General features: G+C 47.8%; 1 pseudogene; it reads right to left on the bottom strand.

Annotated features, from left to right (window-relative positions):
• Positions 1-1,296: 1,296 nt before the first annotated feature.
• Positions 1,297-4,712, bottom strand: LOC149328298 (uncharacterized; annotated as a pseudogene).
• Between the last annotated feature and the right edge of the window lie 10,807 nt (positions 4,713-15,519).

A 15,519-nucleotide genomic window follows, 5' to 3' on the forward strand; every position in this document is an offset into this window, starting at 1 on the left:
GCACCTTGGCGCAAATAATTTCACAAGGACAAAAAAGACGAGGAGACAACGGACAGGCGCCCGTCCGCTCTCTCCTCGTCTCTTTTGTTCTTGCAAAATTATTTTCACTAAAGGGCCTTTATTCCAAGTTATCAAGGAATCGACCAATCAGGGAACACCGTTGCGGAGAAGGCGAGAATGTAAGCCTAAACGTTACCGCATTTAAAAACCGTATTTATGTGGCTCGAAATTTCGACAATGTGCCGCCCCTCCGTGAGAACGGAATATTCAGTTCAATTTTTGAGCGAAATTCTCGGACGACTACTTTATAGTTCGTTACAGTTCGACGCTCTATCTAGCGCCTATTTCTGGATAGCTTTAACGTTCTTCGTCGCTGTTGCTGCTGCTCGGGCCATCATCGTCATCACACTCAAAAATTCAGTAGTCTTTTTCTGTTCTGTCCATTTACATTTTAACTGCCCGCAAGCTTTTCACAACGCCTGGGCGCGCAGCACGCCACACATTTAAATTTTAGGAGCACACGATCTTAACTGGTTCTCTTTGCAGTTGTCTGACTGGCAAAACTGGCTAAACGGACTGCTCAAGATGCTGCACAAATGAAAATTACGCCGAACTGCACCGAGAAAACGTTCGCGGTTCTCGCAGGTAGCACCAAGCTGCTCAGCCATATACGCTGGAAAATGATAACGGTGCAAGCAGGCAGCTGTCATCTGGCAGCTTCTCGAGAAACGCGTGTGCACGAAGCAGTTGATCTCAGTCAACAGTTCTTTTTGTCAAATTACCAGCTCCGAAGCATTTCTTCCCCGGGCACCCAGTGCGGATGCCGTCGAACCTCCTACCCACTACTAACCTACAATGACATACTTCAGCCCTTAAGATTATCCCGTCGGGTATACCCTCCGCCTGCTAAGACACTAGATAAAGGGGAGGAACAGCACCTTCGAAAGCTATACAGACCAACACTTACAACAACCCACGAAGACTACATGCCATAGACCCGGAGTCATTTGACTCACAATGCAAATTCTGCGGGGAGAAGGCGGACCTGTACCATATGGTATGGGCCTGCCAACGAAATCAGGCGATCACTGTTAATAACCAGCCAACGCAGGAGGGGTGGGAGGCAGCTCTGTCCAGCTCGGACGAAAAGAGTCAAAAGAAACTCAACGAAAGAGCCCGGACAGCAGCCTACGCCAATAGGGTTCCGGACTGAGAGCTCCAACTGCCGCTACAAGCTCCTAAACTATTTAATTAAAATATTTTCACCACCACTATGAACGCTGGCCGTTCGCGCCACAACGACTTTTATTGAACCATCACACTATTAGCATTCCTTCATGTCCGCTTGACTGCAACTTTCGGATAAGTCCCGTGCTCCAGTTTATAGCGTTACAGAACATTTTAGTCAAATGTCGCTGCCCACGATGCGCGCCGTGAGAGCGTCTGCACGTAAGAAGCAATGTATACCTCTCCATGAACAACAGCACTCCATGGTCAGACCGCGCTAAAAAGACGCGCAGGTAGGAAAAACACAGACAACCGCTGGCTTTCAACTGAAACTTTATTGCTTGGCCGGCGAAAATAAAAACATCGCGCTCAACCAACCAAAGAAATCATGACGACAGCCACGACGGATATATGCTAACAACTGTTGAAGATTGCAACAGCGGCGCGGTTACCTTGCATCCAAATACGTTACTTCCCTCGCTCTTAATGCAAACAAGCATTAACACAAGACAATGACGTCGCTGTGGCAAACTTCTATACCAAGGAGGTCGGCTTCTTTCATTCAATATTGTTGGTTGGCGATGCATTGGTTAGTATCGTACCCACGCTTACTGTCTGTTTACGGTTTCAGTTTAGTAACTTACATCTCATGCGTACAAAGAATACAGAGCCGGTGGCTAGTTGTTCTGTACGCATAGGAAACATAATTGACATTCGGTACAAATGCTGATGAAGTATTACTTTGCTTAATGAATTATATTATACCAGATTAATAACGGTTAAAAAATTCGCTGTGGCTTAGCTTGGTGAAGCCCGGTAATTGCGAAAGCAATATCCGTACCTACGCCATGGTTCAGCTGGTAGTATAGGTGGTGGAGGTGCTTGTGGTTAGACTTGTGGCGATGCATCGGTTATACAGAAAGTAGATTGAGGTTCAAAGGAAATTAGAAGGAAGGTAGAAGGAAATTGAAAAGAAAAGTACATTAAAATAAAACGAATTTGTTCCGAAAGAAAAGAAGGATGTATAGAAAGAAAGTGAGAGAAAAAAAAAGAAAGGAAAAAAAAGGAGGGGGGAAGATCTACCATCAGCGACCCGCAGCCAAGGGGACAGGCCGAGCTCAGCGGCATTTATTTTCTTTTTTACATTTTTTTATGCGCACTCCTCTGGACTATTCTTGAAAGTTCTGGAACTGTTGTAGGTTTATGACGGTTGTCACCGCTGTATGAGTTGTCTCGTCCTTGACTTGACCTCAGCCACTGGACCTTCATTCATGACTCGTGACCTCTGGCTCCGCTGCTCCAAGCTGCGTACGCTTTTTCTCCTGTGGCCCGTTTGATGCTTCTGCAAGTCCTGGAAGTCCTGGATCTGCAAAACTACTAAAAAATTGCACTTCAAATGGACATTCTTTATTATTCCTTTTGGAGTGGCATTCGTGTTGTTGTGGAACTTGATTACATTATTATGTCCTGCCCCCCTGAAAGTCTTTGCGCCACCAGCCTCCCGGCTTTGGTGTTATACTTCGGGGGGCAGGACCGGGAATTAGTCATACGATTTTTCTAAAATTACTTTCATCATTTCAGTTAAAATTCGGGTTGTTGCTGTTGTTTTGCTAATTTCTGGTTTTCTCTTTGTTACCTCAGTGCCTAGAATTTTTTCCAACTTCTTTCGGTGTTGTAGTGTCAATGGACAGTTATCTAGGTAATGATCAAAATCTACTATTTCTGTTCCAGATGTGCATTTTGAATTATTTATGATGTTGAATCGTGATAGGTAAAATGGAAATCTTCCGTGTCCTGTGACTGCTTGTGATATGTAGTGATTTGTTGGGAAATGAGTTGGAATGTATTTGATGTTTTTAATCCATTGATATGTGTACGTGTTCTTTCCATTTTCTCTCCATTCATTGTTCCATTTCTCTGCTATCTCTTTCTTTAACTGCTGCTTTATGAAGTGTTTTGTGAGCGATGTTTCTACTTCCTCTCCCGTTTTCCAAGCTGTCCCTGCCAATTGATCGGCTTTACCGTTTCCTATATCTCCACTATGGCCTTTAATGTATGCAAATGTTATGTTATGGTCACTTGCCATTAATTTCTTTTTGACAGATTGTACAAAAGGGTTTGCATTGTTTGAATTATTCAACGCCTTTAAAGTACTTAGACTGTCTGTAATGATCTGAAATGTGTGTGTGTGTTCACACTGTACTATGTATTCTACTGCTTTCTCAATGGCGATTACTTCTGCTTCAAAATTGTTACTATAGCTTGGGAGCTTGAATTGTTTTTGATGAACTATATTTCCGGCTCCATTGAATACAACAAATGCTGCTCCCGTTTTTTCCTTATCTTTTGAGCCATCTGTGTAAATGTTATAATCGCAAAGTTGATCGATTTTATCTAAGTACTTGAATTTTGGTTTTTTACTTGGATGATAATCCCAAAGATCATGTTTGTCTACTATTTGTTCCCCCGTGAATGTTTTGTCTTTCCATGTGAACCTTTTACTAGTGTTAATGATGTAATACAATTCATTTTTCTGTTCAATTTTTAAAATTACTGGTGGAATGTTTGCCAATACATTTAATGCTATATTTGGAGTGGTTCTGTATGCTTTTGTTATTAAAACTAATGGTATTCTTTGTATTGATTTCAATTTATTTTTAATTAGGACTTTGTTTTCACACCAAACTGGAGCTGCATACACTATATGTCTTTCTATTCCTCGTATGTATATTTGCTGCAATGTTTATGGTTTTATTCCACGTTGGGCGCTGGAATATCTATTTAAATTGTTTGTGAGTGTTTGTATTTTGCTCTTAATGTAGTTTAGGTGTGGTATAAATGAAAGGTTCGAATCAAAGATTACTCCTAATATTTTCAGCTCTTGTGTTCCTTGATTTCTGTTGTTATTCATTTTTATTGTTGGTGGATGGTTTCCATATTCTTTTCCAATTGTTAAAATTTTTGATTTGTCCGGGTTGAACTTAAGTCCTTGTTTGTTACTCCAATCATTTATTTCCTTTAAAATGTTATTTGCTTTTTCTTCTAATTCCTTCCTGGACTTGAATTTAATTAATATTGTTAAATCGTCGGCAAATGCTTGAATGTGTATTTCTTGTTGTGCTTGTATTGTGAAGACATCTCCTATAGTTAAATTCTAATATAATGGACTGAGTGGAGAGCCCTGAGGGGACCCAGTGTTCAATTTCTTCTCTATTTTCCCTGTTTTTGTTTCATATTGAATTGTCCGGTTCCTTAATACGCTATCTGATATTTTAACTAAGTTTTGATGGCATTCGTATTTTTTCAATTTTTTAGCTACTATTTCCGGTTTAATAGAATTAAAAGCATTTTTGATATCTAGAGATATTATTGCCATTCCCAAATGATCTAGTTTTGCGTGTGTTATTCTTCGTTTAATCTCTGTCAGTGCCATTGCTGTGGATGTTCGATGTTTGAATCCATATTGATGTTTTTCAAGTAGCTTATTCTTAAGAGGAAATTATATAATCTATTTTTTAATGCTTTTTCCAATATTTTTCCTAATATTGAATTTATTGCAATTGCTCTATATTTCTCTGTTCCTTTTTTATTTTGTATGTCGGACTTTGGAATGAGTATTAATCGAGATATTTTCCATTTTTCCGGAAAATACCCAAGAGAAAGGCATGCGTTAAATAAAGTTATAAAGTATTTCTTATGTGATTTGTATATGTGTTGTACGAATAATGTGTTGAGTTTGTCTGGTCCAGGAGCTACATCCTTCCTTAAGGATCCAACTACTCCATCTATTCCATCTTCTGAGAAAGGTATATCATCTGCTGCTGTTCCATACTGCATTGTTCCGTCTACTGTTGTTCCTCGTATTGGTAAATCCTTTCCTATGTTTTCTAGTGTCGTGTTGTTCTGACTGTTTACCTGTGTTGTACTGGTTATGAGTTCCTCCGTCTCAAAAAGAGTATCTAAGATGTAACTGTCTGTTTCATTTAATGTTTGTGTTTGTTCCCCGTCTGGTTTGGTCATACTTGTAACTATTACTGGAGTTTTTAGTTGCTTCTTTGCTATCTTATACGGTAGCGAAAATGGATTGCTCTCTACTTGTTCACAAAGCCTATCCATGCTTTTTTCTTGGCGTCGCTCAGCATACCGTTGTACACAGTGTGCTCTTCGTAGTATACCTTTTTATACATTTGCCTTGTTTCTCCTGACGCTTTTTGATATCGTTTCCGCATTGCTCGTACTTTCTTTCTTTCTATTTCCAGGTCTGTGTTCCACCACGCGTTTAACTTATGTTTACTTTCCTTTCACTTTGCTTTGTGCTTTTCTTGTAATTTTTCAATTTTGTCGTAGAATTTTCCTATGTTTTCGTCTATTTCCTCTGGGGTTGATAAACTGAATGGTTCATCGAACCATTTATCTTTACCTAGTTCTTCCAGGATTTTTTGATTTCCCTTCAAAGTTATATGGTATGTTACTGGTTTGTTTCATATTTTCCATGATTATTTGAATATATCTATGATCACTGTAATTGGCTTCCTTTAATACTTCCCATTTAGCAATAGTTCCGTATAATGCTTGATTTGTCATTGTTAAGTCTATCCAACCTTTAGCTCTTGACGTCTTAAAGGTCGGTGGTGAATAACTTTCGTTAAGTAGTATGAGGGAATTTCTTGTAATGAATTCAAATACTTGATCTCCTTTTCATCGTTTTCTCTACTACCCCACAAACTGTTTTTGCATTGAAGTCCCCCGTTACTATAATTTGTTCCTGATTGTATTTAGTTAATATTTGTTCTATTTCATTTAAATGGGGTGTTATGTCGTCATTCGGTGGACAATATGAATTTATAATCACGACTGTCTTATCAGCTTTAGCAACTTTAACTACAACCAGACATTGTTTAACTACTATCGGAAAAATTTCTATGTCCTTGTCATGAAGAATTGTTGCCACTTTTGGATTATTACTATATGCTATTATTTTGTGTTTAATGTGAAACGGGATAACTTCGTTGTTTAAATGATACGGTTCTTGAATTACGGAAATGTTATGATAATGTTCATCCTGATAGTCTTGTAGTGCCTGATTCGCTTTAAACGATCTACCGAGGTTGGCCTGTATTCTATTAATGTTGTTCCTTGTAGTGTCTTCTCCCTCTAGGGTCTCTCGTTTTTTCCTCTCTTCTGAGATCTGACCTCTTTGTTGTCCTGCCATGGTGATTACGAGAGTTTCAGTTTAGTCTCTGCAGAATTTTTCCTTTTTCTTCCTGCACTCTCAGCTGGAAGGTTGGGTAATTCATGCTAAGCATGGAATGGGCCGTCTCTTCTTCTCGTCGCCCTGAATTTTTGCAGAGCAAGCAATCCGCTTCATCGGTTATACAATCCAATTCAATCCAATCTAATCTAATCTAATCTAATCCAATCCAATCCAATCCAGTCCAGACAGGCCGCCATTCATGTGCACCGCCGTCGCACACGGACGGCGCGCGCGAGATGGTCGCCCAGCTCATCGGCGTGACGTCACAACACCTGTGGCGCTCCTGGCGGAGAGAGCGGGAGTTAGGCCGCCGTTCATGTGCACCGCCGTCGCACACGGACGGCGCGAGATGGTCGCCCAGCTCTTCGGCGTGATGTCACACAGAGGTCATGCGAAAGGTCATGTGCACCGCCGTCGCACCGCAGAGGCTTGAAAGTGAAAGTAGTATTGCTTTCGCAATAATGTTTCGTATACAGCATAAATATTTATACCAATTGCATAAATCCTTAGGCTATAATGCACAAGCCAATCAAGAGCACATACCCCAGTCTGTGGTTTATGTATAATAACTATGATTTTAGAGAAACATTGAAAGGACATGACATAATCTTCCAGTGGCTGCCGGCCCACTGCGATATTCATGGCAATCACCAGGCCGACGAAGCTGCCCGTTCTGCCCACAGTGACGGAATCCCTGTCACTATCCCTGTAACGAGAGCTGACGCAGCGTGTGGGCTTCGTTCCTTGAGGCTGAAGCTCTCACTTTCAGCGTGGAACACGGGAGAGTTCTGCAACCGCCGCCTCAAGGCATTGTACCCTGGACTGCGCCTCCATCTTCCATTGCATAGAGCACGTCGTGAAGGAACATTACTGTGCCGTCTATGGCTCAGCGCTGCCTTCACGAATCAGTATGCTTTCCAGATCGCGATGAACTGCAGCCCTTCTTGTGTAAACTGTGCCTGTGAAGAGACAGTCAATCATATCTTTGAGCCCTGTCTTCGTTAACGAAAGACGAAAGCTGCGTTGTGCTCTGGACCGCCTTGATCCTCGTCCTTTTACAGAGGCCAAGATCCTCGGTCCGTGGCCACACAGTCGACTACCATCCAGGCTTACAAGGCAATGTTTTGTTTTTTATGAGAGACTGCCTTCATTGACAGATTGTGAATGTGTTTCCCGTTCCTTCTCTCTTTCCTTTTCAATCCCCTCTTGCCTTCCCCAGTGCACGGTAGCCAACTAGAAACCTTTTTGGTTAACATCCCTGCCTTTCCCCCTCTCTGCATCTCTCTCTCTCTCTTTGGGCTAGTTGGTGCATTTTGAACTTCAGAAAAGGAGCAGCGCCAATGTTGTCGATGGCGACGCATGCATTATGCATGCAGTGTGTACCTATCATCCCCGCCACATAGCTTAAAGAGCTCAAAGCACGACTGAGGTGTCCACTCTTCTAAGGGGGCAGTTAAGCGCATTTGATTTCGGAGATCAAGGTCATTTGAAGATGGAACTTGCAGGCACAGCGAAACTGGCTTTACCGAGCGTAGGGAAGCTTTTGCTTGAAAACTGAACTGCGAAGCGTCTCCGCTGATTGTGCAAAAAAGCTGAATGCACAGAGGTCCGATCTAAACACCTGGGCACTCTATTCGAATACTTGTGCAAGCTAGCCACCAACATGTCTGAGACGTATGCTATAGGGAAGGGGGATATTGTATGACACCACCCGCATTGGTGTGCGGCTGACGGTTGCGTCATAATTTTATCACACTTTCATCTTAGGCAAATGGTCGCAGCCGCAGCAATGGCTCAATGATTATGGCACTCGGCTTCTCACCCGAAAGACGCGGGTTCGATCCAGGCCGCGTCGGTCGAATTTTGATGGGGGCAAAATACTAGCATATGGCAATATATTCGGGCCTTCCTTCAGGGACGCACGGCAGCACTCCACCTTGGGGATATTGCTTCCCAGCCTTTCCTACTGCCTAACCGGGGTACCCCACAAGGGGCGGTTCTGTCACCTTTACTTTTTAACATTGCCCTAGCGCCACTCGCAAAGGCCCTTGCTGCTATCCCAGGGCTGCACACAGCCATATACGCAGATGATATAACCCTCTGGACAACAGGAGGATCCCTTGGAACAGCCCAGGATATCCTGCAATCTGCCATAGACATCACCACCACTCATTTAGCAAACACAGGCCTCCGTTGCTCTCCAAATAAATCGGAACTCCTGCAACTGAGGCCCCTCCCCAGTGACCCTCAGATCGAACTACACATGTACGGCAATCCAGTTCCCATTGCGCCTCAGGTGAAGATTCTCGGCCTTCTCATTAGCAACACACTCGATGCAACCACCACCCTTCAGCTCTTGCAAAAACAGACCAAACAGGTCGCTGCACTTATCAGGCGGGTGGCAGCACGCAATCATGGGCTGCCTGAACGGGAGACCCTCAATATGACAAATGCACTAATCATTAGCCGCATTATATACCACCTCCCATACCACATACTCACTCAGCGGCAAACACAACAGGCAGACATCCTAATACGCACGGCTGTCACCTCCGCCCTACGTCTTCCACGGACGGTTAGCACGAAACGTCTCCTGGCCACTGGTACCCACAATACAGTGACCGAATTAATAGAGGCTCAACGCACCAACCAATTAGTCCGCCTTAGTCGCACAGAAACAGGACAACGCCTACTGCGACAGCTACGTCTCAATCCACCCATTCCCACCCCAACAAGTCCTACACCTTACATGATCTCTCTGCGCACTCAGGATCACATATATCAGAAGCTCCTACCGCGCAATATGAGCGCTAGTCTCCATCAGGGTAGGCGGCAGGCCCGAGCGAGCTATTACACGAAAACATACAGCAACCGCTCCGATATCCTTTATGTCGACGCGGCACACAATTCGAAACCAGGATATTTCACGGCAGTCGCAGACTATGAAGACGGCACAGTTGGGGCCGCCGCCACTATTCGAACTAATTCGCCTGCACAGGCGGACTTGCTCTGGCCCACTCCACCATTCACAAAAACGTAACCGAAATTTGCACAGATTCCCAGGCCGCGTACCGCCACTACCTAAAGGGCGTGGCGACGCCGGCAACACATCGTATTCTTGCCACAGTCACCCCTCTCGACCGAACGGTTACTCTGTCGTGGGTCCCTGGCATGCCTCGATCCCCGGTAATGAGCGCGTTCATGCGCTGGCCCGAGAACTCTCCTCCCGGACCCCGAATGATTAGGCACCCAACTCTGCGAAAGAGGCTACATCGGTCCTGTATACATATCATCAAATTACAACATTCTACAAACTCAGCCGCATGACACTGCCACCACCCCACGGTACCTTGTCGCCCTCATCCAGCGCCACATGGCGACAATTACAGACAGGCTGTTTTATTTCCCCCCACTGTCTCTCATGCTTTCACCCCACCTTTCCTCCTGATTGTACCACCTGTGGCGTGCCCAGATCTACACTTTTCCACTACCTTTGGGAATGTCCTTCCCCAAAGGCAGTACCCCCCATCCCCAATCCCACTCATTCTTCCTGGGAAGCTGCTTTACGGGCCCCTCAGCGCGCCGGCCAGAAATGGCTGATGGATCGGGCTTTACGTGAAGCGCAAGCCCGTGGACTCCTGGACCAGTAGGGAACACACTGGAAGATTTTTGTTTTGGTGTAATAAAGTTGTTTCCATCCATCCAATACTAGAGGTCCCTCTACTGGGCGATGTCAGTGAAAGTTAAGGAACCCCAGGTGGCCGATATTTCCGAAGCCCTCCACTACGGCGTTCCCCACAGCCTGAGTCGTTTCGGGACGTTAAGTCCCATAAACCATAACAACATTATTAAATTTGCTTATGAGGAAAGGAAATGGTGCCGTAACTCTCTCAGACCTCGGTGGATGGCCTCGACCGTAGCCTTAAGGGAGTTGAAGAGCCTTTGAAGGCATCCAATTTAAGCTGGTTCCGTTTCGATTTTCGTGAGCTGCCTCATGATATTTGAGATAACAGTTTTGCAGTTTCAGAGGTGCCCAATGCGCACTTGTGGATGCGCAGCGTAGTGGGAGTGCATGATCTTGCTTGCATTGTTGGAAAAACAAACTTACCCCACTCGCGTGAGCATGTCATTTAACAGTGCTTGCAGCTTCCATCTATTTACTTCGTGGCTACCGTGACAGTCTTCGTCCAGGCGTTAAGCCGTATAAATTAGCTCCGATTTCATAGTCATGATGCATAGGTATCTCCTATAGGTGTCTGCCAATGCCATGAGCTGTGCCAAAAAATACAGGGGGGCACTTTATTTACCTAAAGTGCGATGAGGAGAAAGCCTTAAGCGCAATGTTGCTGCTTGTGTCACTGACGTGTTTAAGATGTTAAGTTTCGCGTCTAAGAGTGGAATGCGACAGCGTCTTGCAACGCTGCCAGGGAGTCCATAGAACGCCATCGCCCGTTCGGCTCTACGCCTTGCTCGTCGTTAAATTGTTTTTTGAGGAAAGCGAATGTATCTGTCTCGCATACCTCCGTGGACACTTGAACCTCGCCATAAGGAAATGGAGGAAGATGGGAGTGAACAAAGACACCGTATTCCTGTAAGCGATCGTAGGACGCAATTTCTCGGAGGTGGGATAGCGGTCGGTGACGGGAGCGGTTGCATGCCGCGTCGGCTCCGTGATAGCTCGCAATGAATTGCGATACATCAGATTTTCTCCCTGTAAGCCTGGTACCATCGTCTCCAGGAACCTCAGCGGCACCCGTCTACACCACGTTTATAAAGGTGGGGCCAATTTTTGACCACTTTTCGGCCATTTGAAGTCTTCGTCCCGCCGCGGTGGTGCTAAGCCTAACGGCGCCGGGGCCTGCGATGGCCCCGGTCGGGGATCCCATGGCTCCGACGGCTCCAAATCAAGTCACCGGGTACGACCCGCAGTCCTTGCGGATCGTAACAATGGATACAAACCAATCCGAGGGTACGACTCAAGGCGAGGATCCTCTACCAACCGAGGACGATTACCATGAAGATATGGTCTGCGTCTGGCGCGGAAAGAAGAACGCGGCGGCGGCATCGAGGGACGCTGGTGCTGGTGCCACCCAGCAACAGGCGCCGGCTAGCTCTACGCATACGCAGGGCGGGAGTGCGCTGAACGCAGCCTCGAAGCGCTCCAACCAACTCCGGTGGCGGCCGCAGAACACGCCGCGTATCGAAAAAGACGACATCGTCGTGGTGCTGAAACCGCGAAACACGGTCGACCTCAGAGCAACTTTTGGTCCCGGACAAGCCGGCGCTACAATCCGCAGCATCCTCGGGGACGACGCAAATGCAGGACTTGCGGTGTGGCCTGTTTGGGACCAAAACGTGCTAGTATGTGCGTTGAAATCAGTCGACGCCGCGGAGAAGCTACTCCGGGATATTGTGCTGCGGGTTGGCGAACGCGAGCTACCGTTCCGGGGACACCCCAAAATCTCCGGTGCGTTCTGTCGCGGCGTCGTGAGTGTTTCGCCTAACGAAACGTCTGAAAGCGTTAAAAGAAAACTCTGTGCGGAACCAAATGTGGTGTCTGTGCGCAAGCTGGGGGGAACCCCGGTTGCGGTGATCACCTTCGCGGGGACTAAGGTGCCACGGACGGTGTTGTACAGCTAAGAACGGCTCCCTGTTCGCCTGTACAAGAAAACAGTGCCTGCATGCCACCGCTGTGGCACAGTGGGCCATCAGGCCGATGCGTGCCCGCGACCGCAGCCGGGGCGCTGCAAACGCTGCGGAGTCCAGGTTCCCGATGCCACTCCTGACGGCCCGACGGAACATGACTGTGTTCCGAGCTGCCTCATCTGCGGGGGCGGCCACCCTACCGGAGCTCCTGGCTGTGCCGGGCGGTTCCGGAAACCCATCAAACCCAGCTCCCCATCAGGATCCAAACCGAAGACAAAGACGGGGCCCAAGCAGGCTCCTCCGCCGAAGGCCAAGAAAGCGCCAGCCGATCAGGAAACCAAGGCCAAAACCGGGCCATCGAAACCTGTCAAGTCCGCGACCCAGGCGGTGCCCCCGGTCCTCAACGCCAGGGACTTCCCGCCCTTGGCACCCGTCCAACCACAGGTGAGCAGTTGGAGTAGGGCAGTCTCCGGGCCCCCTACCCGTCCCTTCCCTACCCGTCCCTCCCCTACTGAAACCGCCCTACAGCAGCAGGTAGAGGAGCTCAGGCGCCAGAACCAAATTCTAGCCCGCAAAATTCAGGAATTAGAGGCCAAACAGGCCGGATCATCTGAACCAATGCAAGAAGCTGAGCCAGACGACGAGGATGACGGATCATCCGTAACATCTTGCCTCACTAACGTCTCGCGGCAGAGCGGGGACACGGTAGTTGGATCTACTGGTCGCGTTGCCGGCCTAGAGGCACTGCAGCGCCAAACCGAGCAACTGGAGGAGCAAGTCCCGGCCCTCCCGAATCAAATCATGTAAGCAGTCCGAGAGTCCTTCCAGGACATGTTCAAGGCAGCTTTAACGCAAGCACTTCCCGACCTTATGGCCCAGGTCACTGACTCGGTCCTTAAAGCCGTGCAGCCCTGGGTCAGAACCCAAGTTAAGAACGCCACAAGCTGCGAATCCCCTCACTTCAAACGTAAGACAGCCTCCCGTCAGGCAGCGGAGGAACATGGTTCAGGCTCGGCAGCTGGTGGGTCGCTTCGGCCCCTCACTGGGGTTGCGCCGGCTCCCGGCCAGAGCTAATCCTATCGCCCTTAAATAAATACAAGATGGCTAGCAGATGTAATAGGAATGCTAAAAACTTTGAAAAATTCCAGATCATCCAATGGAACTGCAGGGGTTTCAGATCTTGGAAAAAGCGGTCACACCTCCAGCTTTACCTGCAGTCCCTAGGTGACATGCCGGCGCTCATTGCCCTGCAGGAGCCCGGCATAGACGCTAAATTATCAGGCTACAGCACCTTTCAGGGGGGCCCCTCTACGTGCATCCTGGTGAATAAGGCTTACACCGTGGTTCAGGTCGACTTAGACTTGAGTACCGAGCAAGAATATACAATGGTCCGAGTACTGCCTCTCAGACGCCGCGACCCGTCAATACATATCCTCAACATATACTGCCCTCCGCGGAAGCCGCGCGTAACTTTCAATGAAACCTTCCTTCGCGCGATAACATTGGCAGTCAAAGAGCCTCTAGTGATCGTTGGAGACTTCAATGCTCCCAGCCTTCATTGGGGCTACCACTTCGAACAGGCAAGAGGACGTAAGCTGGCGGAGCTCATCTCCACCCTCAGCCTCACGTTGCTCACGGACCCGGCGTATCCCACTCGAGTGGGGAACTTTCTCTCGTTAAAAATGCTACAGCGGCTGCCTGGGAGAACTTGGGGGATTCTCTAGGCAGCGATCACCTACTTCTCCGGATTACACTTGAGGCAAAGGCATCGCGCAAAAAATGGGGTCAGGCCAAGCTGACCGATTGGCACAAATTCCGGAATCACACTATCCCTCCCGTACTATTTTCCGGCGGCTACGCGGAGTGGGCTAACCACATATACAACATTCAGAAACAACACGTCACAACACTACAAACCACCGAAGAGATCCCCGCAGTAGCTCTCAGCGCTTCATCTGGCGGCGCCGCCTGCAACCAACCCAAGGTAGGCAGCTGGGTGAGGGCCGCCTCCTCTCCTTCCCCTCCTCCCTCCCCCACCAGCACCGCCGAGACACAGGAACTCAAGCGCGAGCTCGCCCTCTTGCGAGCTCAAAACGAAAAACTAGCCAGCGAGCTTAACTCGCTCAAATCCCAATTCCATACTCCGCCCGCGTCGAGCGACGAAGCAGAAAACATGACAGGGAGATCCCTCCTCCTGTCGAGAGTCGCGCCGCGGCCCTGGAGACCCGGGTGACCGCAATTGAAACACAATTGGCTGACCTCCCCAAAATTATCCATGACACCATCGCGCGTCAGGTGGAGAGTGTCATCGCACAGGTGACACAAGCCGTAACGCACATTATGCAAAAATGGATAAAAGATAATCCGCGCGTCCTTAAACGCGTAGGACCCATCAGGGACGCTAACCGCCCCTCAAAATTCAATAGAGCTATTCCCGATGAGTTTGACTTTTCGGAAGACTCCTGCAAGTCTGCGCCGGGCACTAGCGGACTGGGGAGTCTTAACAACGTGACCCCACCCTCCGCCTCCGACCATAGCCCCCAACCCTAAGTCGCGAGCAAGAACTCAGCCGCTTACACTAACGCAGTGGAACTGCCGAGGTCTCAAGGAGCACAAGAAGCGGACTCATCTCCGCCTCTATCTTGAGAACCTTGAGTTCCTCGTCGCCGTGGTTGCCCTTCAGGAACCCGGCGCCGGTGCCAAACTAACAAACTACACTACATTTCAACACAACCCGCAGACATGTATACTTGTTCACAAGCGATACACTGCGCAGGAGGTCACACTTCCCACAACACCGTCTTTCCCATACACGATGGTTTCAGTGCTGCCCCTAAAGCGGTCTGACCCACCTGTACCCATTCTAAATATTTACTGCCCACCGAAACTTAAGAACGTCACGTTCAATGAAATTTTCACTCAAGCTATGCAGGTGGCGGGTAGGGATCGCCTCCTAATCGTCGGCGATTTCAACGCCCCGAGCAGGCTATGGGGATACCCCCAGGAGGACAGGCGTGGGAGGAAGCTTGCGGAACTTCTTTCCACACTTGGACTCACCCTGCACACTGACCCCGCCAACCCAACACGTGTCGGCAATTCCATTCAACGAGATACTTGCCCGGACCTCACATTTACACGCAACATACGACATGCCGACTGGCTGAATACAGAGGACACTCTAGGTAGTGATCACTGTATAATCACCACAACCATTTACATGCGTCCCCTGAAACGCCCACTAAAACAAGCTCGTATCCCTGACTGGACGACTTTCCGCACCTCTCTACCTATTGTAGACCCCCTCCAGTCGGGATACGACGCCTGGTCCAGATCGCTCACGTCTACACTCACACAACACGAACAGCAGATACAGCTCACAGAAACACAAACAG

This window comes from Amblyomma mixtum, chromosome 9 (assembly GCF_055824585.1).
Source record: "Amblyomma mixtum isolate Tamu chromosome 9, ASM5582458v1, whole genome shotgun sequence".
NCBI lineage: Eukaryota > Metazoa > Arthropoda > Arachnida > Ixodida > Ixodidae > Amblyomma > Amblyomma mixtum.